Source organism: Phoca vitulina, unplaced genomic scaffold, assembly GCF_004348235.1.
Source record: "Phoca vitulina isolate PV1807 unplaced genomic scaffold, GSC_HSeal_1.0 scaffold3, whole genome shotgun sequence".
Taxonomy (NCBI): domain Eukaryota; kingdom Metazoa; phylum Chordata; class Mammalia; order Carnivora; family Phocidae; genus Phoca; species Phoca vitulina.
This window is the reverse complement of record NW_022589706.1, coordinates 65851169-65875295: the sequence shown is the minus strand read 5'-3', so window position 1 is coordinate 65875295 and position 24127 is coordinate 65851169. Positions and strand designations below refer to the sequence as shown.

General features: G+C 37.1%; 1 pseudogene across 1 annotated transcript; it reads left to right on the top strand.

Annotated features, from left to right (window-relative positions):
- The first annotated feature begins 14673 nt into the window (after window positions 1-14673).
- On the top strand, window positions 14674-16317 carry LOC116630129 (annotated as a pseudogene). Its single transcript, XR_004298882.1, has one exon. The product of XR_004298882.1 is annotated as a 14-3-3 protein zeta/delta-like (transcript).
- Window positions 16318-24127: the final 7810 nt, after the last annotated feature.

Sequence of the window (24127 nt, the reverse complement as noted above, 5' to 3'; positions counted from 1 at the left end):
CATCTAAATTTTCTGTCCTAAAAATTTCTGATTTTAGGGTTTTTTCTTTTTCTTTTGAGATTTTCTAGTTAATTCACTGATTTCTCTATATCCCCAAATAACTTTCTGTATTGCTATCATGGTACTGTACATATAGAAAGAACTTATTAAATATTGGATGACTGAATGAATGACCGATTTTCTTGTATGTGACCCTTATTACTGAGGATGAAGTCTTCCTCCTATTCCAGAATTTGAGCTACAGAGTTGAGTTCCTTCCTCCTCCTAATCCTACCTACTTTTACCCTAAAGAATAAAATGTCATTTATTTAGATTCAAAATTGTAAATGCCTAAGAAATGCATCTCTTAGAGGGATTTTTTTTTTTTTTTTTTGAGAAGGAGAGAGCGAATTGGGGGGAGGAGCAGAGGGAGAGGGAGAGAGAGAATCTTAAGCAGTCTCCACACCCAGAGCAGAGCCCTAGGTAGGACTTGATCTCACAACCCTGAGATCATGACCTGAGCCAAAATCAAGAGTCAGACACTTAACCAGCTGAGCTCCCAAGGTGCCCCTCTTAGAGGGATTTTTAAACTCAAGATGGTTATACGTATGTTTTTATATTCTACCTGCAGAATCATGTCTCCTCAATTTTTAAAATCTAAAAAAATTTAAAACAATTTATAGTAAAATTAAATGGATAAAGTGATGGTGAGTTAAATGATAGACCAAGTCAGAAGTAAAATAAATCAGATTAAGCAAGAAATATAACAACTCTGGAAAACATGATCTTTTGTTACTGTCATCACTATCACTATCAAAAATGTTGAAATGCCTATTTTTACTTGTCTTCCTCTTGGAAGAACAACCTCTATATGTAAAAAAATGTCTGAGGTTCTTTTTCATTTTTAGATAGAAATATCTAAAAACCTAGAAATAGTCATTCCTTGATAGAAATATAAAATTAAGTAACAGCCCAAATAGGCCAGATTCAGTATTTCCATGGAAAAAGGAAAATAGTAAATACAATTATGGAATGGTGGACTGGAGAGCCCATAAAAGTCAAGTTTTGTAATCTAATTCTATAGTGTTAGAAAAATCTGTTAAAACACATGGAATTCCTTACTTTTCTTTAAATCTGATGAGCTGGCATCAGGAGATGATGTCTTCCCTTGGTGTTGTGGCTTTACATCTAGGGTGGGGGTCAAAGGATTTGACTACAATTTCAGGCTGATTCAAACCAGAGCCAAGTCCTCCTTGTAATTATGTTTTCCTGTAATAGCTCAAAAGCTCCTGCTCCACGTTCAAGTTCATACTTAATTAAGGTAAATGGGCAGAGTCTCTGCTTCTGTTGGTGCTACTGTGTCAGACAGTGAAAAGCCACCACCCGTGGAGACCACCCACGTGGAGACAGAACTTCTGTCCCTCATGGTGGCCAACACTCCTTCCACCACAAAGACCATGTCTGGTCTCCACGGGTGGAGGCTTTTCACTGTCTGACACAGTAGCACCAACAGAAGCAGAGACTCGGCCCGTTTACCTTAATTAAATATGAACTTGAACGTGGAGCAGGGAGCTTTTGAGCTATTACAGGAAAACATAATTACAAAATTGATGAAGCTAGAGAGTATTATGCTAAGCAAAATAAGTCAGAGAAAGACAAATACCGTATGATTTCATTCATATGTGGAATTTAAGAAACAAAATAAATGAACATAGGGGAAAAAAAGAGAGGAAAACCAAGAGACAGACTCTTAACTAAAGAGAAAAAACTGATGGCTACCAGAGGGGAGGTGGGTGGGGGATGGGTTTAATAGGTGATGGGGATTAAGGAGCGCACTTGTTGTGATGAGTACCAGGTGTTATATGGAAGTTTTGAGTCACTAAATTGTACACCTGAAACTAATACTACTGTATATGTTAACTAACTGGAATTTAAATAAAAATTTTAAAAAATGGTAGTAGATTCTATTTAGTACTAGAGGGGAACTTCACAAAAGAGCAGATTATTTTAGAATAATCAGATCTAAACGACTGTAAAGAAGGCAGTGGAGTGTATCAAATGAGGCACTGGATTGCAAGGGGATGACTGTCCAGCTCAGGGGCCTCGTGGGGACGTTACAGGCATAATACCAGCAGTAGCTGGGATAGCAAGGGTGGGAGTGGAGGGTAGAAACAAAGATGGTGACAGAAAAAGATGGATCTAAAGGAGAAACCAAACATCTTACTGTGCCTAATCATAAGAAAGGCACAGAAGATTCAGAGCTTAACAAAGTTCTTCTATGACACTAGTGGGAGAAAATTTTTTTTTGCCTCATTTGTTTTCTAAAGTAAAATTTGTATTTCAAGTTAGACTTTGGTTAACACAATCTAGATATTTATCCCAAAATATGAAGAACTAAAGATTTAATTTTCTAAAACAAATTTTTGCCTCTTCTTTATTCTCTGTACCCTTTTACTTACACTTTAATGTAACTATTTAATTTATAACTAGATTCAATGTTACATGGCTAATGTCATTCACTTTACAGTAAATGTAAAAGACATTTTAAACACTCTTGAAGTAATCTCTATATTTCAATAACTCTATTCTTTTTAAAGACCATGTCACAAATGGTATGTTTTAATAAATGCCTTTGATCATGATGTAAAGACCGTCTTCTTCTTACTGAGCCACTCAGATGGTGAAGGAATCAACCCCAACTTGATAAAATAGTGTACTAATTACTCTTAAGACTATTGATCACTAAACAGAATAATGAAGGAAATTTAAATTGATGTAACTGTATATCTAGGGTTTCACAGCAATATTGTTTTTAATAACACATCTGAGAAAAGTAAGAGAAACTGCTTCCTGGAGCAGAATGAGTTGATAGTGTTCTTGGATCAAGGAAGAACAATGAGTTACATTTTCTGGTTAACACTATACTCTGTATTACTTTGAAGTGTCTTTTCTTCCACTCTTCTGATTTTTATCCCATAGATTAGTTTTGCCTTCTGTTGAATTTTATAGAAATGGAATTATATGGTAAATTTCCTTTTGTATCTGACTTCTTTTGCTGAGCATAATGCTTTTATACCCAATTTTGATGCATGTATCAGCAGTTCACTGTTTTTATTGATGAGTAGTATTCTATTATATAAATATACCACAGTTTGTTTTTTCATACCCCTGTTGATGGACATTTGGTTTATTTCCATTTTTTTTCTACCATGAAAAAAGCTGAAGTGAACATTGGTGTACTCCTCTTTTTTTATTTTATTTTTTTTATTATGTTCAATTGGCCAACATATAGTACATCATTAGTTTTTGAAGAATAGCACAGATGACCAGAGGGGAAGGGGGTGAAAACTGAATGGGAAGAAATCAGAGAGGGAGACAAACTGTGAGAGACTGGACTCTGGTGTACTCCTCTTTTAATGGACATATGACATGTTTAATTTTAAATTTAAGTTGTAATGAAGTTAGAGCATTGATATTTAAACTTAAGTAAGTAGAAGTACTGTACTTCTTCTTGAGTAGAATCAGAGTATAAAAGAGATGGACAAGGGCCAATACAATTTATTAATAGGTCTATAATTAATAGGGTCTATAACACCAAAACACACCAAGAGCTCCATACTTCAGTGCTCTCAAATCAGCTCTGAGCACTTCAGCCCAGCTGTGTTGGGAATTGTCATGGGAGTAAGTAGACATCAGTTAGAGTGGTGGAAACTTTCCACACTAACTAGAGTGTGGAAAGACATACTTAGAGCCAGACATACTTAGGTTAAGTTCTGGCTCAGTGACTTAAGAGAAATTAATTGACCACCCTGAGACTCAGTCTTTTCATCTATAAAGTAATTCCCACCTTGATAAGTAAAAGAATTAAATGGGATGTTCTAGTTAAGGTCATAGAAAATTTAATTGGTGTAAAATGTAATCAGATATAGCATAATTTATATATCAAAATTAGACAAAATATATTGAGAGTGTAATTTGAGTACTGGCTCATATCCTATAGATAGTGATGATTTAAATTAAAAATTTTTTTGCATTGTTTTATGTAGATGATTCTGTGGTTGAACTTACATAAGGCAAATTGATGGAATAAACTAGACATACTCTGATGGATAAAACCCCCTAATGTTTTTGGTTTAATAAATAAAATCCCAGTCTGGGTTTTTCTGTCTGGTGGTGGAATTGGGGCCTCTACTCCATGCCATCCTATAGGCCCAGGCAAATGGAGGCTCTGGCATGTGTAACATGAGCTTCCAGGTCATGCTGGCTGTAAGGAACCAACTAGCAGATGGGGGAAAGAAAGTGGATCATACTGTGGAAGATTTATTTTGGAGAACAGAACTAGAAGTGATGTATATCATTTCCACTCTTTTTTTTTTTTTTTTTTTTGCTGTGGCATTTATTTTTTATTTTTTTAAATTTTATTTTATTATGTTATGTTAGTTATCATTTCCACTCTTAAATACAGAGTACAAACTGGTGATTGCCAGAGGGGTGGGGGTGAAGATGACCCCCCACCTATGAGCAAAATAGGTGAATGGGATTAACAGGTACAAACTTCCAAAGTGGCTGCACCAATTTACATTTCCACCAACAGTGCATGAGGGTTCCCTTTTCTCCACATACACACCAACTTGTTCTTTCTTGTCTTTTGATACTAGCCATTCTAACTTCTGTGTGGTGATCATAGAGTAGGCAATTAGTTAGACTTCAGCTGGAGGCAAAGGCGGTGATAAATAGGTGATACATTAGAAGGCTGAGGGCACAACACCCTGACTTTGTGGCTTTTAACATCCTGGCCTTATGGCTTCCAATACCCCGGGGCTGACAGACCAGGAGCCACAGGTACAGAACATGTGTTTTCCTCTTCAACTTCTGCCCCAGGGTAACCTGTAGCTTCATTATAATATATATACACTGTGGTTTCAACCCTTCCACCCCACCCCACCCCCCACCCTGTGGGGGAAGATGGCCATGACCCATAACCTCTGCAAACATTAAAAGAAAAAACAGCCCTAACCCCGGTGCAGTTGCCACATCTGGGCCTGCCCACTCTCCCTTCTTGAGAGTGTAGTGTCCGTAATAAACTGCTGTGTGCTTGCTACCTTCCTCTGGCTGTCTTTTTTTTGAGAATGGACCCTCACATAAATCTGTGATGGGGAATCCAAGAACTGAAACCTCCATTCACACAAGACAGACCCTCCCACCAGTAACAGTGGTAATTTCATTATGGTTTTGATTTCTGTTTCCCTGAAGGTTAGTGATGTTGAGCATCTTTTCATGTGTCTATTGGCCATCTGTATGTCTTCTTTGGAAAAGTGTCTTTGGAAAAGGTCCTCTGCCCATTTTTTAATCAGATTGGTTTGTTTGTTTTTGGTGTTGAGTTGTATAAGTTCATTGTATAGTTTGGATATTGACCCCTTATTGGATATATTATTTGCAAATATGTCGTCTCATTCAGTAGGTCGCCTTTTCATTTTGTTGATGGTTTCATTTTCTTTGCAAAAGCCTCTTAGTTTGATATAGTCCCAATTGTTTGTTTTGCTTTTGTTGTTCTTGCCTGAGGAGACAAATTTAAATAAAAAATTGCCAAGACTGATGTTGAAGATTCTACTGCCTGTGTTTCCTTTAGGAGTTTTATGGTTTCAGGTCTTACATTTAGGTTTATAATCCATTTTGAGTTTATTTTTGTGTGGTGTAAGAAAGTGATCCAGTTTCATTCTTTTGCATATAGCCCTCAACTTTTCCCAGCAGCATTTATTAAAGAAACTGTCTTTTCCCCATTGTGTATTCTTGCCTCCTTTGTCATGGATTAATTGGCCATGGAAGTGTGGGTTTATCTGGGCATTACATAGATCTGTATATCTATTTTTGTGATAGTACCATACCGTTTTGACTACTATAGCTTTGTAGAATAGTTTGAAATCTGGGAGTATGGGACTTCCAGCTTTGTTCTTCTTTCTCAATATTGCTTTGGCTATTTGGGGTCTTTCATGGTTCCATAAAAATTTTAGGATTATTTGTTCTCATTCTATGAAGAATGCTGTTGGTATTTTGATAGGGATTGCATTGAATCTGTAGATTGCTTTGAGTACTGTAAGTTATTTATTAAAATAACAATAGTAATTTTTCCAATCCATGAGCCTGGAATATCTTTCCATTTATTTGTGACATCTTCAATTTCTTTTACCAGTGTCTTCTAGTTTTCAGAGTACAGGTCTTTTATGTCCATGATTAAATTTATTCTTAGGTATTTTATTCTTTTTGGTACAATTGTAAATGGGATTGCTTTCTTAATTTCTCTTTCTGCTAGTTCATTATTAGTGTAGAGAGACAGAACATATTTCTGTATATTAATTTTGTATCCTGCAGCTTTACTGAATTCATTATTTGTTCTTACAGTTTTTTGGTGAAGTCCTCAAGGTTTTCTTTCTATAGCATCATGTGATCTGCAAATAAAGACAGTTTTACTTCCTTACCAACTTGGATGCATTTTCTTCTCTGATTATTTTGGCCAGGACTTACAGTACAAGTGGCAAGAGTAGACATCCTTGTCTTGACCTTAGAGGAAAAACTTTCAGCTCTTTACCATTAAGTATGATGTTAGCTGTGGGTTTGTCATACATAGTCTTTATTATGTTGAGGTATGTTTCCTCTATACCCACTTTGTTGAGAGTTTTTACCATGAATGGATGTTGAATTCTATCTAGTGCTCTTCTGCACCTATTAAGATGATCATATGATTTTTATCCTTCATTTTGTTAATATGTTTTAGCATGATGATTGATTTGTGGATATTAAACCATTCTTGCATATCTGGAATAAATCCCACTTTTCATGGTGAATGATCCTTTTAATGTATTACTGAATTCAGTTTGCTAGTATTTTCTTGAAGATTTTTGTATCTATGTTCATTAGGGATATTGAATAGTAATTTTCTTTTTTTGTAGTCTCTTTGTCTGGTTTTGGTATCAGGGTAATTCTCCTCCTCAATTTTTTGGAATAGTTTGAGAAGGATAGGTATTAACTTTTTTTAAATGTTGGTAGAATTCACCTGCAAAGTTGTCTGGTCTTAGACTTTTGTTTGTTTGAAGTTTTTTATTACTGATTCACTTTCACTACTAGTATCAGTCTGTTCAGATTTTCCATTTCTTCTTGATTCAGTCTTGGAAAATTTTATGTTTTAGGAATTTGTTATTTTTTGCTAGGTTGTCCAATTCATTGGCATATAATTTTTTGTAGTAGTCTCTTAAAATCTTCTGTATTGCTGTGGTGTTGCTTGTAACTACTCTGTTTTATTTATTTGAGTTCTCTTTCTTTTTTTCTTGACTAGCCTTGCTAAAGGCTTATCAGTTTTGTTTGTCTTTTCAAAGAACCAGATCTTAGTTTATTTTTTATTTTTTAAATCTTTGTTTTATTTATTTGTGCTCTCATCTTTATAATTTCCTTTCTTTTACCTACTTTGGGCTTCATTTATTCTTCTACTTCTTTTGATTGTAAGGTTAGGTATTTATTTGAGATTTGGGTTTTTTTTTTTATTTGTCTCCATGTATTTTTTAATTTCCTCTTTGATTTCTTGGTTGACTGGTTATTTAGGAGCATGTTGTTTAGATTCCATGTGTATTTTTTCCAAAACTTTTTTCTTGGAATTGATTTCTGTTTTTATATCTAGTTGTGGTCAGAAAAGATATTTGATATGATTGCAATATATTAAAAATTAATTTTTTAACTCAAGTATAATTAACGTACAGTGTTATATTAGTTTCAGGTGTATAATATAATGATTCAACAATTCTATACATTATTCAGTGGACATCATGATAAATGTACTCTTAATCCCCTTCACCAGTATCACCCATACCTGCAAACACCAGTTTATTCTCTGTATATAAGAATCTGGGGTTTTTTTTTGTCTCTTTGTCTCTTTGTTTTGTTTCTTAAATCATGTGGTATTTGTCTTTCTCTTACTGACTTATTTCACTTAGCATTATATCTGCTAGATCCATCCTTGTTGTTGTAAGTGGCAAGATTTCATTCTTTTTTATGGCTAGGTAATATTCCATTGTATACACAATATCACATCTTTATTTATCTGTTCATGCACACTTGGGATGCTTCCATATCTTGGCTATTTTAAATAATGCCAAAATGAACACGAGGGTGCACATACCTTTTCAAATTAGTGTTTTTGTTTTCTTTGGGTAAATATCCAGTGGAATTACTGAACCGCATGGTAATTCCATTCTAAAATTTTTTATGCCTTATACATCACATCTCTTTATTTTTTTTATTATGTTCAGTTAGCCAGCATATAGTACATCATAAGTTTTTGATGTAGTGTTCAATGATTCATTAGTTGAGTATAACACCCAGTGCTCATCACAACATGTGCCCTCCATTCTTAATTTTTTGAGGAACCTTCATACTACATACAGTTTTCCACACTGGCTGCACCAGCTTGCATTTCCCCAGCAGTGCACAAGGGGTCTTTTTTCTCCATATCCTCACCAATACTTGTTACTTCTTTTGTTTTGTTTTGTTTTGTTTTGTTTTGTTTTAGCCATTCTGACAGGTGTAAGGTGATATCTTATTGTGGTTTTAATTTGCATTTTCCTGATGATGAGTGATGTTGAGCATCTTTTCATGTGCCTGTTGGCCATCTGTATATCTTCTTTGGAAAAATGTCTATTGAGATTCTCTCCCCATTTTTAAACTGGATTATTTGGTTTTTTTGGTGTTGAGTTATATAAATTCTTTATGTATTTTGGATGTTAACCATTTATTGGATGTATCATTTACAAATATCATCTCCCATTCAGTAGGTTGTCTTTTAGTTTTGTTGATTGTTTCCTTCTCTGTGCAAAAGCTTTTTATTTTGGTGGTGTCCCAGCAGTTTCATTTTACTTTTGTTTCCCTTGCCAAAAGAGACATATTTGGAAAACTTTCTATGGCGATGTCTAAGAGATTACTGCCTATGTTGTGTTTTTTTTTTTTTTCCTAGGATTTTTACGGTTTCAGGTTTCACATTTAGGTCTTTAATCATTTTCAGTTTATTTTTGTGTGTGGTGTGAGAACATGGTCTAGTTAGTTTCATTCTTTTGCATGTAGCTGTCCAGTTTTCCCAGCACCATTTGTTGAAGAAATTGTCTTTTTTCCATTGTGTATTTTCGTCTTCTTTGTCATAGACTTATCTACCCGATAAGCATGGGTTTATTCTGTTCTATTAATCTATGTGTCTGTTTTTGTGCCAGTATCATACTATTTTGCTTACTATAGCTTTGTAGTAGATCTTGAAATCTGGAATTATGATGCCTCCAGTTTTGTTCTTCTTTTTCAAGACTACTTTGGCTATTTGAAGTCTTTGTGGCTTCATACAAATTTTAGGATTACTCTAGTTCTTGAAAAATGCTATTCATATTTTGATAGAGATTGCACTGAATCTGTAGATTGCTTTCAGTATTATGGACATTTAAGCAATATTAATTCTTCCAACCCATGAGCATGGAATATCTGTCCACTTGTTTGTGTCATCTTCAGTTTCTTTCATCAGTGTTTTATGGTTTTAGTTGTACAGGTCTTTCACTTCCTTTGTTAAGTTTATTTCTAGGTTTTTTATTCTTTTTGGTACAGTTGTAAATAGGATTGTTTTCTTAATTTTTCTTTCTGCTCCCTCATTATTAGTGTACAGAAATGCACAGATTTCTGTATATTGACTTTGTATCCCATAATTTTGCTGAATTCATTTATTTGTTCTAGTAGTTTTTTGGTAGAGTCTTTAGGGTTTTCTGTATATAATATCATATCATCTGCAAGTAGTGAAAGTTTTACTTCTTCTGTACCAATGTGGATGCCTTTTCTTTGTTTTTCTTGTCTGGTTGTGGTGGCTAGGATTTTCAGCACTATGTCAAATGAAAATGGTGAGAATGGACACCCTTGTGTTGTTACTGATCTTACAGGAAAAGCTCTCAGTTTTTAGCCGTCATTTGAGTATGATATTTGCTGTTGGTTTTTCATATATGGACTTTATTATGTTGAGGTATGTTCCCTCTAGACTTATTTGTTGAGGGTTTTTATCATGTATGGATGTTGTACATTGTCAAATGCCTTTTCTGCATCTATTAAAATGATCATATGGTTTAACCTTTCTCTTGTTAATGTGATGTATCATGTTGATTGATTTGCAAATACTGAACTACACTTGTATTCCTGGAATAAATCCCACTTGATTGTGGTGAATGATTTTTTGAAAGTATTGTTGAAAACAGTTAGCTAATTTTGTTGAGGATATTTGCATCTATGTTTCTCAGAGATATTGGCCTGTAGTTTTCTTTTCTTGTAGTGTCATTATCTGATTTTGGTATCAGGATAATGCTGGCCTCATAAAATGAATTTGGAAGCTTTCCTTCCTCTTTTATTTTTTGGAATAGTTTGAGAAGAATAGGTTTTAACTTGTTTAAATGTTTGGTAGAATTTACCTGTGAAGCTGTCTGGTCCTGGACTTTTCTTTGTTGGCAGTTTTTTAACTACTAATTCAGTTTAATTGCTGGTAATTTTTTGGCTCAAATTTTCTGTTTCTTCCAGATTTGGTTTTGGGAGATTATATATTTCTAGAAATTTTTTCATTTCTTCTAGGTTGTCCATTTTTTTGGCATATAATTTTTCATAACTTAATGACTTAATCCTTTGAATTTCTGTTATGTTGGTTTTTATTTCTCCTCTTTTTTTTTTTTTTAAGATTTTATTTATTTATTTGACAGAGAGAGAGCGCGAGAGAGGGAACACAAGCAGGGGGAGTGGGAGATAGAGAAGCAGGCTTCCTGTGGAGCAGGGAGCCCGATGTGGGGCTCGATCCCAGGACCCGGGGATCATGACCTGACCCGAAGGCAGACGCTTAACGACTGAGCCACCCAGGCACCCCTATTTCTCCTCTTTCATTTCTGATTTTATTTGAGTCTTTTTTTTAATCAGTCTGGCTAAAGATTTATTAATTTTGTTGATCTTTTCAAAGAACCAGCTACTGATTTCATCGGTCTGTTCTATTGTTTTTTTTATTCTCTATCTCCTTTATTTCTGCTCTTAAATAGTCAAAAGACACTTTTAGTCTTTATTTCCTTATTTCAGATGGCTTGGGGATTTGTTTTTACTCTTCTTTTTCTAGGTCCTTTAGGTGTAAGGTTAGGTTATTTGAGATTTTTCTTGCTTCTTGAGGTAGGCCTGTATTGCTATAATCTTCCCTCCTAGAACAGCTTTTACTGCATCCAAAGATTTTGGGCTGTTGAGTTTTCATTTTCATTTGTCTCCACGTATTTTTTTATTTATTCTTTGATTTCTTCGTTGACTCATTTATTGTTTAGTAGCGTGTTATTTAGCCTGTTATTTAGGGCTGTTGAGTTTTCATTTTCATATGTCTCCACGTATTTTTTTATTTATTCTTTGATTTCCTCATTGACTCATTTATTGTTTAGTAGCATGTTATTAAACATGTGTTTGTGTTCGTTCCAGAATTTTATTTTTTGTGTGTGATTGATTTCTAGTTTCCTACTGTTGTGGTTGGAAAAGATGCATGATATGATTTCAGTCTTTTTAAATTTAAGACTTGTTTTGTGGTCTAGCATGTGATTTTTTCTGGGGAATGTTCCATGTGCATTTGAAAAGAATCTATATTCTGGGAGGAGGAGCAAGATGGTGGAGGAGTAGGAGACTTAAATATCGTCTGGTCCCAGGAATTCAGCTAGATAGTTATCAAACCATTCAGAACACCTACAAACTCAACAGGAGATCGAAGAAAAGAATAGCAGCAACTCTCTGAACAGAAAAGCAACCACCTTCTGGAAGGTAGGATGTGCAGAGAAGTAAATCTGAGGCGATATACAGGAAGATAGACCGTGGGGGGGGGGGAGGGATCCTCCTTCAGCTGGCTACCAGCAAGTGATAGAGCAGCGGGGCACAAAATCGGAACTTTTAGAAGTCTTCTCCACTGAGGGACATCGCTCCAGTGGCTAAGTGGGGGGTGGAACCCTTGCTGGGGCAGTGTGGTCTCAGGACCTTCGGGGTCACAGAAAGACCAGGGGTGCCTGAGTGTGGCCGAGATCCCAGGTATTGGAGCAGGGAAGCTGGCTGCAAAGACGGAGCCAAGGAGTGGGCTCTCAGCTCGGGGTTGCCATAAACGGTGATCCACGGCACAGTCGGGCCACTGCTCTTCGAGCAGGGACCCAACAAGCAGCAGATCCAGAGAGACTCCCCTTCCTCCCCCAGGAGGAGTGGCGCGGGAGTGCACCGCAGGAATCTGCTGGGTTTGGAGACTCCAAACAGGGTCCTGTGCCAGAGATAGAAATGCTCCCAGGCTAACCCATCCCCCCCCACCTCAGAGTTGTAGGATGGGTTAGCATGGTGATGGGTATTAAGGAGGGCACGTATTGAATGGAGCACTGGGTGTTATACACAAACAATGAATCATGGATCACTACATCAAAAACTAATGATGTATGGTGACTAACATAACATAATAAAATAAAACTTAAAAAAAAAAGAGCAAATGCAAAAGAAAAAAAATAAGAAACGCTCTGTCACAGGCTGGTGAGCATGGAGTGTGGCCCAGAGACCAGGGAGACAGGAGTGACTGATTGTCTTTCTCTGAGGTTGCACAGAGGAGTGGGACCCCAGCTCTCGGCTCCTCTGGGACCAGAGATTGGGAGGCCGCCATTTTCACTCTCATCCTCCAAAGCTGTACGGAAAGCTTTCAGGGAACAAAAGCTACCGAGAGCAAACCGGAGCAGATTACTTAGCCTGACCCCTGGCAAGGGTGGGGCAATTCCACCTCAGGCAAAGACATTTGAGAATCACTGCAATAGGCCTCTCCCCCCAGAAGATCAGCAGGAACATCCAGCCAAGACCAAGTTTACCAATTAATGAGAAGGTCAGAACCCCAGTGCTAGGGGAATACAGCACATAGAATTCATGGCTTTTTTTCCCATGATGCTTTAGTCTTTCAAAGTTAATTTTTTAAGTTTTGGTTTTTTCTTTTTCTATTTTTTTTAGTTGAATTTTTCTTCTTTCCTTTTTCAACCAACATCTTATCAATTCCTTTTTAAAAATCTTTTTTAATTTTTCATTTTTACAGTCATATTCTATCTCTTCATTGTATTTAATCTTATTTTTTGTGTATATATGTTTTTCTTTCTTTAAAATTTTGGGATACAGTTTCTTCTAACAGACCAAAATATACACTAAATCTAGAGTATGACGTTGTCCTAGTCTCCTGCCTGATCACATTCCATCCTTTTTTTCTTTAATTTTTTTCATTCTTTTTTCAACCAACTTCTTATCAGTTCCTTTTTTAAAATCTTTTTAAATTTTTATCTGTACAGTCATATTCCATCCCTTCATCGTATTTACCCTTATTTTTGTATATATAGAAGTTTTTCTTTAAAATTTTGGGAAGCAATTTCTTCTAACAGACCAAAATACACCCAAAGTCTAGTGTGTGGCTTTATTAGTTTCACCAGCCTGATCATATTCTTTTTTTCCCTTTCTTTTCCCCCCAGTTTTGAGTCCCTTCTGATTTGTTTAGTGTATCTTTTCCTGGGGTCATTGTTACCCTTTTAGCATTTTTTTTTTAGCATTTTGTTCTCTCATTCATCTATTATCCTCTGTACAAAATGACAAGATGGAAAAACTCACCTCAAAAAAAAGAACAAGAGGCAGTACCGACTGCCAGGGACCTAATCAATACAGACATTAGTAAGATGTCGGAACTAGAGTTCAGAATGACGATTATAAAGATACTAGCTGGGCTTGAAAAAAGCATAGAAATACTAGAGTATCCCTTTCTGGAGAAATAAAAGAACTAAAATCTAACCAAGTTGAAATCGAAAAGGGTATTAATGAGGTGCAATCAAAAATGGAGGCTCTAACTGCTAGGATAAATGAGGGAGAAGAGAGAATTAGTGATATAGAAGACCAAACGATGGAGAATAAATAAGCTGAGAAAAAGAGAGATAAACAACTACTGGATCATGAGGGGAGAATTCGAGAGATAAGTGATACCATAAAGCGAAACAATATTAGAATAATTGGAATCCCAGAAGAAGAAGAAAGGGAGAGAGGGGCAAAAGGTATATTGGAAGAAATTATAGCAGAGAACTTCCTTAATTTGGGGAAGGAAACAGGTGTCAAAATCCAGGAGGCACAGAGAACCCCCTTCAAAATCAATAAGAATAGGTCAAGACCCCAACATCTAATAGTAAAACTCAGAAGTCTCAGAGACAAAGAGAAAATCCTGAAAGCAGGTCGGGACAAGAGGTCTGTAACCTATAATGGTAGAAACATTAGATTGGCAGCAGACCTATCCACAGAGACCTGGAAGGCCAGAAAGGACTGGCATGATATATTCAGAGCACTAAACGAGAAAAATATGCAGCCAAGAATACTATATCCAGCTAAGCTATCATTGAAAATAGAAGGAGAGATAAAAAGCTTCCAGGACAAACAAAAACTAAAGGAATTTGCAAACACCAAACCCGCCCTACAAGAAATATTGAAAGGGGTCCTCTAAACAAAGAAAGAGCCTAAAAGTAACGTAGACCAGAAAGGAACAGAGATGATATACAGTAATAGTCACCTTACACCCAATACAATGGCACTAAATTCATATCTTTCAGTAGTTACCCTGAATGTAAATGGGCTAAATGCTCCAATCAAAAGCCATGGGGTAGGAGCAGCGAGATCCACGGACAGAGTCTCAGCCTCGCCGCTGCCGCCCAGAGACTGCTGAGCCCCCGTCCGTCCGCCGCCACCCACTCTGGACACAGAACATCCAGTCATGGATAAAAATGAGCTGGTGCAGAAGGCCAAACTGGCCGAGCAGGCTGAGCGATATGATGACATGGCAGCCTGCATGAAGTCTGTAACTGAGCAAGGAGCTGAATTATCCAATGAGGAGAGGAATCTTCTCTCAGTTGCTTATAAAAATGTTGTAGGAGCCCGTAGGTCATCTTGGAGGGTCGTCTCAAGTATTGAGCAAAAGACAGAAGGTGCTGAGAAAAAACAGCAGATGGCTTGAGAATACAGAGAGAAAATTGAGACCGAGCTAAGAGATATCTGCAATGATGTACTGTCTCTTTTGGAAAAGTTTTTGATTCCCCAGTGCTTCACAAGCAGAGAGCAAAGTCTTCTATTTGAAAATGAAAGGAGACTACTACCGTTACTTGGCCGAGGTTGCTGCTGGTGATGACAAGAAAGGGATTGTGGATCAGTCACAACAAGCGTACCAAGAAGCTTTTGAAATCAGCAAAAAGGAAATACAACCAACACATCCTATTAGATTGGGTCTGGCCCTTAACTTCTCTGTGTTCTATTACGAAATTCTTAACTCCCCGGAGAAAGCTTGCTCTCTTGCAAAGACAGCTTTTGATGAAGCCATTGCTGAACTTGATACATTAAGTGAAGAGTCCTACAAAGACAGCACGCTAATAATGCAATTACTGAGAGACAACTTGACATTGTGGACATCGGACACCCAAGGAGACGAAGCTGAAGCAGGAGAAGGAGGGGAAAATTAACTGGCCTTCCAACTTTTGTCTGCCTCATTCTAAAATTTACACAGTAGACCATTTGTCATCCATGCTGTCCCACAAATAGTTTTTTGTTTACGATTTATGACAGGTTTATGTTACTTCTATTTGAATTTCTATATTTCCCATGTGGTTTTTATGTTGAATATTAGGGGAGTAGAGCCAGTTAACATTTAGGGAGTTATCTGTTTTCATCTTGAGGTGGCCAATATGGGGATGTGGAATTTTTATACTAGTTATAAATGTTTGGCATAGTACTTTTGGTACATTGTGGCTTCACAAGGGCCAGTGTTAAAACTGCTTCCATGTCTAAGCAAAGAAAACTGCCTACATATTGGTTTGTCCTGGTGGGGAATAAAAGGGATAATTGGTTCCAGATACAGGTGTAGTTTTTGTGGGTACTTTAAGGTTTGGAGCACTTACAAGGCTGTAGTAGAAATGGGTATTCTGTAGATATTACATATTGAACCATGAGTATCTGTGGAATACTCTCAATGTGCACACCTTTGACTACAGTTGCAGAAGTGTTCCTTTAATTGTGACCCAATTTACTCTGGATAAGGGCAGAAACGGTTCACATTCCATTATTTGTAAAGTTACCTGCTGTTTGCTTTCATTATTTTTGCTACACTCCTTTTATTTGTATTTAAATGTTTTAGGCAACCTAAGAACAAATGTACAAGTACAGACGCAGTAAAAATGAATTGCTTGATATCCATTACTTTATGTATATCAAGTACAGCAGCAAAATAAAAATCTCATGTATTTAACTTTAAAAAAAAAAAAAAAAGCCATGGGGTATAAAATTGGATAAAAAAAAAATAAGACCTATGGATATGCTGTCTGCAAGAGACTCATTTTAGACCCAAAGACACCTCCAGGTTTAAAGTGAGGGCGTGGAAAACCATTTACCATGCTAATGGACATCAAAAGAAAGCTGGGGTGGCAATCCTTATATCAGACAAATTAGATTTTCAACTAAAGACTATAATAAGATATGAGGAAGGACACTACATCATACTTAAAGGGTCTATCCAACAAGAAGATCCAACAATTTTAAATATCTATGCCCCAACATGGGAGCAGCCAATTATATAAGCCAATTAATAACAAAAGCAAAGAAACACATCAACAATGATTCAATAATAGTGGGGGAATTTAACATCCACCCCACTCACTGAAATGGACAGATCATCTAAGCAAAAGATCACCAGGGAAATAAAAGCTTTAAACGACACACTGGACCAGATGGACTTCACAGATATATTCAGAACGTTCCATCCCAAAGCGACAGAATACACATTCTTAAGTGCACATGGAACATTCTCCAGAATAGATCACATACTGGGTCACAAATCAGGTCTCAATCAGTACCAAAAGATTGGGATCACTCCCTGAAAATTTTCAGACCACAATGCTTTGAAACTAGAACTCAATCACAAGAGGAAAGTTGGAAAGAACTCAAATACATGGAGGCTAAAGAGCATCCTACTAAAGAATGAATGGGTCAACCAGGAAATTAAAGAAAAATTTTAAAAATTCATGGAAACAAATGAAAATGAAAACACAACTGTTCAAAATCTTTGGGATGCAGCAAAGGCGGTCCTAAGAGGAAAGTATATAGCAATACAAGCCTTCCTCAAGAAACAAGAAAGGTCTCAAATACACAACCTAAGCTTACACAAAGGAGCTGGAGAAATAACAGCAAATAAAGCCTAAACCCAGCAGGAGAAGAGATTTAATAAAGATTAGAGCAGAAATCAATGAAATAGAAACCAAAAGAACAGTATAACAGGTCAACGAAACTAGGAGCTGGTTCTTTGAAAGAATAAATAAGATTGATAAACCCCTGGCCAGACTTATCACAAAGAAAAGAGAAACGACCCAAATAAATAAAATCATGAATGAAAGAAGAGAGATCACAACCAACACCAAAGAAATACAAACAATTATACTAACATACTATGAGCAACTATATGCCAGCGAATTAGATAATCTGGAAGAAATGGATGCATTCCTAGAGATGTATAAACTACCAAAACTGAACCAGGAAGAAATAGAAAACCTGAACAGACCCATAACCACTAAGGAAATTGAAGCAGTCATCAAAAATCTCCCAACAAGAGCCCAGGGCCTGATGGCTTCCCAGGGGAATTCTACCAAACATTTAAAGAAGAATTAATACCTATTCTTCTGAAGCTGTTTCAAAGAATAGAAATGGAAGGAAAACTTCCAGTCTTTCTATGAGGCCAGCATTACCTTGATCCCAAAACCAGACAAAGACCCCATCAAAACGGAGAACTACAGACCAATATCCCTGATGAACATGGATGCAAAAATTCTCACCAAAATACTAGCCAGTAGGTTCCAACAGTACATTAAAAGGATTATTCACCACGACCAAGTGGGATTTATTCCTGGGCTGCAAGGTTGGTTCAACATCTGCAAATCAATGTGATACAATACATTAATAAAAGAAAGAACAAGAACTATATGATCCTCTCAATATATGCAGAAAAAGCATTTGACAAAGGACAGCATCCTTTCTTGATTAAAACTCTTCACAGTGTAGGGATAGAGGGTACATACTTCAATATCATAAAAGCCATCTACAAAAAACCCACAGCAAATATCATACTTAGTGGGGAAAAACTGAGAGCCTTTCCCCTAAGGTCAGGAACACTACAGGCAGGGATGTCCACTATCACCAATGCTGTTCAACATAGTACTAGAAGTCCTAGCCTCAGCAGTCGGACAACAAAAAGAAATAAAAGGCATCCGAATTGGCAAAGAAGAAGTCAAACTCTCACTTTTTGCAGATGATATGATACTTAATGTGGAAAACCCCAAAGACTGCTAGAACTCATACAGGAATTCAGTAAAGTGGCAGGATATAAAATCACAGAAATCAGTTGCATTTCTATACACCAACAACAAGACAGAAGAAAGAGAAATTAAGGTGTCGATCCCATTTACAATTGCACCCAAAACCATAAGATACCTATTAATAAACCTAACCAAAGAGGCAAAGGATCTGTACTCAGAAAACTATAGAATACTCATGAAGGAAATTGAGGAAGACACAAAGAAATGGAAAAATGTTCCATGCTCATAGATTGGAAGAACAAATACTGTGAAAATGTCTATGCTACCTAGAGCAATGTACACATTTAATGCAATCCCTATCAAAATGCCATCCACTTTTTTCAAAGAAATGGAACAAATAATCCTAAAATTTGTATGGAACCAGAAAAGACCCCAAATAGCCAGAGGAATGTTGAAAAAGAAAAGCAAAGGCGGCATCACAATTCCGGACTTCAAGCTCTATTACAAAGCTGTCATCATCAAGACAGTATCGTACTGGCACAAAAACAGACACATATCAATGGAACAGAATAGAGAGCCCATAAATGGACCCTCAACTCTATGGTCAACTAATCTTCAACAAAGCAGGAAAGAATGTCCAATGGAAAAAAGTCTCTTCAACAAATGGTGTTGGGAAAATTGGAGAACCACACACAGAAGAATGAAACTGGACCATTTCCTTACACCACACACAAAAGTAGACTCAAAATGGATTAAAGACCTAAATGTGAGACAGGAATCCATCAAAATCCTTGAGGAGAACACGGACAGCAACCTCTTCGATCTCAGCCGCAGCAATTTCTTCCTAGAACCATCGCCGAAGGCAAGGGAAGCAAGGGCAAAAATGAACTATTGGGACTTCGTAAGGATAAAAAGCTTTTGCACAGCAAAGGAAACAGTCAACAAAACCCAAAAGACAACCAACAGAATGGGAGAAGATATTTGCAAATGACATATCAAATAAAGGTCTAGTATCCAAAATCTATAATGAACTTATCAAACTCAATACCCAAAGAACAAATGATCCAATCAGGAAATGGGCAGAAGACATGAACAGACATTTCTGCAAAGAAGACATTCAAATGGCCAACAGACACAGGAAGATGTGCTCCACATCGCTTGGCATCAGGGAAATCCAAATCAAAACCTCAATGAGATACCACCTCACACCAGTCAGAATGGCTAAAATTAACAATTCAGGAAATGACAGATGTTGGCAAGGATGCAGAGAAAGGGGAACCCTCCTACACTGTTGGTGGGAATGCAAGCTGGTGCAGCCACTCTGGAAAACAGTATGGAGGTTCCTCAAAAGTTGAAAATAGAGCTACCCTATGACCCAGCAATTGCACTACTGGGTATTTACCCCAAAGATACAAATGTAGTGATCCAAAGGGGCACATGCACCCCAATGTTCATAACAGCAATGTCCACAATAGCCAAACTATGGAAATAGCCAAGATGTTCATCAACAGATGAATGGATAAAGAAGATGTGGTATATATATATACAATGGAATATTATACAGCCATCCAAAAAATGAAATCTTGCCATTTGCAATGACGTGGATGGAACTAGAGGGTATTATGCTAAGCAAAATAAGTCAATCAGAGAAAGACAAGTATCATGATCTCACTGATATGAGGAATTTGAGAAACAAGACATAGGATCATAGGGGAAGGGAGGGAAAAATGAAACAAGACGAAACAAAAGAGGGAGACAAAGCATAAGAGACTCTTAATCTCAGGACACAAACTGAGGGTTGCTGGAGTGGAGGGGTGTGGGAGGGATGGGGTGTCTGGGTGATGGACATTGGGGAGGGTAAGTACTATGGTGAGCGCTGTGAGTTGTGTAAGACCAATGAATCACAGACCTGTACCTCTGAAACAAATAAGACATTATATGTTAATTAAAAAAATTTTAAAAAAAGAATCTATATTCTGCTATTTAGGATGGAATGTTCTGAATATATCTGTTACGTCCATCTCGTTCAATGTATCATTCAGAGCCACTGTTTACTTTTTGATTTTCTGTCTGGATGATCTATCCATTGACCTAAGTGGGCTATTAAAGTCCTCTACTATTATTGTATTACTGTAAATTTCTTTCCTTATGTCTGTTAATAGTTACTTTATGTATTTAGGTGCTCCCATGTTGGGTGCATAAATATTTAAAATTATTACTCCCTCTTGTTGGATTGTTTTATCATTGTGTAGTGTCCCTCCTTGTCCCTTATTATAGGCTTTGTTTTAAAGTCTGTTTTGTCCAGTATGAGTATTGCTACTCCAATTTGCATGGTAAATATTTTCCCATCCCTTCATTTTTCAGTCTGTATATGTTTTTAGGTCTGAAGTGAGTCTCTTGTAGGCAGCATATGATGGGTCTTCCTTTTTTATCCTTTCAATTATTCTGTGTTTTTTGTTGGAGCATTTAGTCTATTTATAGTCAAAGTAATTATTGATAGGTATGTTTATTGCCATTTGTTACTTATTTTGCAGTTGTTTCTGTATTTCTTTTCCATTCCTTTTTTCTCTTGCTCTTGTCCCTTGTGGTTTGATGGCTTTCTTTAGTGATATGCTTGGATTTTTTTCACTTTATTTTTGCGTATCTATTAGTTTTTTTGATTTGTGGTTACTATTAAGTTCATGTATAGCATCTTATGCATCCAGCAGTCTATATTAAGTTGATGATTGCTTAAGTTTAAACCCATTCTAAAAACAGTACATTTTTACTCCCCTCCCATGTTTTATGTATATGAAGTTATTCTTTACATCCTTTTGTGAATCACTTGAGTGATTTTTATAGATAAATTGATTTTACTGCTTTTGTGCTTTAACCTGTGTACTGCTTTTATAAGTGATTAATCTACTACTTTTGTTATGTTTATATATAGTTGTGAAATTTTTTTCTTTCCTAATTTTCTTACCCGATTATGGCCTTTTTTTTCCACTCAAAGAATTTCCTTTAATGTTTTTTGTAAGGCTAGTTTAGTCGTGATAGATTCCTTTAACTTTTGTTTGTCTGGGACACTCTATCTCTCCTTCTGTTCTGAATGATAGCCTTTCTGGATACAGTATTCTTGGTTGCAGATGTTTTCCTTTCAGCACTTTGAGTATATCATTTCACTCCCTTCTTTCCTGCTGAAAACTCAGCTGATAACCTTATGGGGTTTCCCTTGTATTTAACTGTTTTCTTTTCTCTTCCTCCTTTTAAAATTCTCTCTTTTTTCAATTCTTTTTGCCATTTTAATAATTATGTGTTTTGATGTGAACCTTCTTGGGTTGATTTTGTTGGGGTTTCTCTGTGCCTCCTACATCTGGATTTCTGTTTTCTTTCCCAGGCTTGGGAAGTTTTTAGCTGTTATCTCTTTGAATCAATTTCTGCCCCCTTTTCTCTCTTTTCTCTTGGGATCCCTATAATGCAAATGTTATTTCACTTGATGGTGTTGGCTGAGTTCCCTCAACCTATTCTCAATTTTTCTTTTTCTTTTTCCTGTTCAGCTTGGTTGCTTTCCATTACTCTGTCTTCCAGCCTCCTGATCCATTCCTCTCATTCCTCTGGTCTACTGTTTATTCCCTCCAGTATATTTTTAATTTCAGTTACTGAGCTTTTCATCTCTAATTGATTCTTTTTTATATTTCCTCTTTGTTGAAGGTCTCAGTGAGATCCTCCACTCTTTTCTCAAGTCCTGTAAATATCTTTATGACTGTTACTTTGAATTATCTATCGGACATGTTGCTTGTCTCTGTTTCATTTAGCTCTTTTGCTGTGATTTTGTCCTGTTCTTTCATTTGGGACATATTCCTTTGTCACCCCTTTTGTCTAACTCTCTTTTTCTGTGTATTAGGAAAGTCCACTATGTCTCTTGATCTTGAAAGTAATGGCCTTATGAAGAAGAGGTCCTGTGGTACCCTGCAGTACAGTGTCTTCTGTCCATCAGAGACATGCTCTTCAAGGGTGTCTCTCATGTGTTTTGTGTACCCTGCTGTTGTGGTTGAGTCTTGTTTGCCTTCAGTACAATTTGCTGCAATAGTCCTTTTTGTCTGTTCTGGGCAGTGTTTGGTCCCTGTGTTGTTAAAAGGCCAGTCTGGGGCTACCTTTGGTTTGTAGTTGGGTCAGACGACATACCTGCCCTTGGCCTGTTTGCTGTAACTGTGGTTACACCAAACTGCAGGATACTTTCCCTACATTGTCCCCTGAGGCTTTTGTTGGTGGGTACAGCCTGCAGTCAGGCCAGATGTCTGCCTCCAGTGTCTTTTGGGGTTGCATTGACTCTAAACTACAAGGATCTCTCTTTGTGATGCCCCCTGTGAGGTTTTTGTCAGTGGGCAGGGTTGGCAGTCATCTCAGATGTCTGTCCCCAGCCCACTGCTGGGGCTGTGGTCACACTGGTATGTATGGTTATCTTCCCCTCTCCCCAGGACAAGAGTCACTTTGGAGTGATTCTGGCCACTGTCTGGACTTCTTGCACTAACATGTGCCACTTTGGATGGGCTCCTACTGAGTGGGTTGGATTGGGTGGGGTGAGTCTGCAGGAGAACAGGGGGGCAGGGTGCATGGTGTCAGCATGCTAGGTGGTGAGTGTTTGCTCTGGTTCCCACAGGTGTCTGGGTATCTAGGCCGGGGGGGGAGCAGGGTAAAGAAATGGCACCCATCAGCTCTTTTGTTCTTGGAGAAGTGACTTAAAGATTTCTGCCTCTTCATTGCAGTTTCTGAGATTAGCAAATAAACCTTCCCACTTACCCCATGTGCTTCTTAAATTGCTCCTTCTATGCTGTATCTAGGAGGGGTTGTTTGTTATCCTATCTTTTTAAGGGCAGGGACTGTTTTCTGTGGCCCTCTGGCTCTCCTAGAGTCAAGCCCTCTGATTTTTAAAATTCTGGGTGTTAAGCCCCACTGACTATAGAAACTCTCAAAGTCAACCCCCTCTGGTTTTCAAAGCTGAATGTTATGGGCACTCATCTTCCCAGTGCAGGTCCCTCGTGTCTGGGGTGCCTGGTGTGCGGTCTTTTCCTCTCTCTTCTCCGTGCTTGTGGTGATTCTCATTTTTGTGGTTAGTTTCACAGGTTAGTTTGGTTACCCACCATGTCTCTGCCCTTACTTTTCTTTTTTTTTTTGGTGTGGCTTCCTCTCTATGATTAACCATAGAGAGTCTGTTCTATCAATCTTTGGTTCATTTTCTGGGTTAGTAACAGTGATGTGGATATTATCTAGATGTATCCATGGGATGAGGTGAGTTTAGGATTCTCCTCTTCCACCATCTTCTCACGCTCCTATTTGTTATGATTTCAATCTTTTAAAAATTTATTGAGACTTGTTTTGTAGCCTGGTGTGATCAGTCCTGGAGAATGTTCCATGTGCACTTCAAAAGAATGTGTATTCTGCTGGTTTTTTAAGAATATTCTGTATATATCTGTTAATCTACCTGGTCTAATGTGTTGTTCAGAGCCACTGTTCCCTTATTGATTTTCTGTCTGGATGATCTATTCATTAATGTAAGTGGGATATTAAAGTCTCCTGCTATTATTCTATTACTGTCAATTTCTCCCACTATGTCTGTTAACACTTTATATATTTAGGTGCTTCTATGTTGTGTAGAGGCAATTGTTATATTGATCTTGGTGGATTGATTCCTTTATTATTATATAATGCCCTTCTTTGTTTTCTTTCCAGTCTCTGTTTTAAAACATATTTTGTCTTATATGAGTATTGCTACC